The sequence below is a fragment of the Penaeus monodon genome, chromosome 22, assembly GCF_015228065.2.
Source record: "Penaeus monodon isolate SGIC_2016 chromosome 22, NSTDA_Pmon_1, whole genome shotgun sequence".
Classification (NCBI taxonomy): Eukaryota; Metazoa; Arthropoda; class Malacostraca; order Decapoda; family Penaeidae; genus Penaeus; species Penaeus monodon.
This window is the reverse complement of record NC_051407.1, coordinates 37,506,103-37,507,269: the sequence shown is the minus strand read 5'-3', so window position 1 is coordinate 37,507,269 and position 1,167 is coordinate 37,506,103. Positions and strand designations below refer to the sequence as shown.

At 44.0% G+C, this 1,167-nt stretch overlaps 1 protein-coding gene across 1 annotated transcript in view; it reads right to left on the bottom strand.

Moving 5' to 3' along the window:
• Positions 1 to 699, bottom strand: part of LOC119587114 (SID1 transmembrane family member 2-like) — a 31,322-nt gene extending 30,623 nt beyond the window's left edge. Inside the window, exon 1 of the mRNA XM_037935866.1 lies at positions 57 to 699. The gene's annotated coding sequence lies outside the window, so the exon portion shown is untranslated. The remainder of the gene's footprint in view (positions 1 to 56) is intronic.
• Positions 700 to 1,167: the final 468 nt, after the last annotated feature.

Here is a 1,167-nt window from a genome sequence, read left to right as displayed (position 1 = left end):
TTAAATCCGACCTCCCCCCCGCTCACTGCTTCCATTCGATTAGCCTATAAACTTGCCTTGTAACCTATAAGTGTTGCCTGCTTCTCTTCGCCGCGAGACAGAGTGCCAGACTGAGGGGGTGCCCCGCCCGCTCAATCTTTGACGTTCGTTTCGGTTTGTTTCAAGGTTTTGAACGTGTCATGTATTAGGACTTCTAAATCATTTTTGAGGGTGTTTATTTTATTATTGTTCTGGTGTCTGGAGGTTATTGGTGTTTCTGTATAAATATATATATATTTTTTTTCGTGTATTCCAGTTTGGATATCTCTATCCTTCCTATCTTTTGTTGTTGGCAACTTGATAACACACCAGCGGATATGAGTATTTCGAGACAAACTGCACCAACAAAACGTTTATTCAAAATGTGTGTTTTATGTGCGACTTTTACGTGAAACTGACATTCTCTGTGATAATAGTGGCTGACAAAAGGCAGCACCCAAAATTTTACAGATGGGGCCCCCGGTTTTTTTGGCTGCCTTAATCCGGTTCCCCAAACCCCCTCCTACTCCACTTCTTTCACTTGATACTTTTCGAAATTTCCCTTTAATGAAAATGCCCAAAAAAAACAATATCCCGGGGACCCACTGAGTGTCTAAACACACCTCGAAACCCCCACTGCCGCCCCCGCCCCCCCGCCACTGCTTGTGTTGCACCACGACTCGGGGGCGTCCCTCCTACCCCCCCCCCCTCCCACTCACTCCTCGCACGTCTCATGTTGTGCGTTCTGCGTCCATGTGCGTGCATGTGTTTGTATGTGTTCCGTCTATACGTATGTGTGAGTGGATTAATTATAGGCTGGTGTTTGCATTTAACTTTTGTAAATTTGAAAGGGTTTCTGCAATTGTTGTCGAAACAGAAGCCAGCAAGCATTGATCGAGGCGTTACTCATGCTGGCTCCACTCGCCCTCGTGCCTGCAATCACAGTTTAAGATTTTTTTTTCTTGTCATCTACTGTATATTTTTGCACTTATTATTATCTATGACTTTCTGTGTACAGGGCAATGTACTGAAACGTTTGTAATGTACGTACAATACATCCAAGTATAAGAGCTCACTTGCAGTGCATGAATGTGCCCTTGGATGAATGCAATCAATATCCAGTTGTGTATATTTCTACTCCGTGGCATT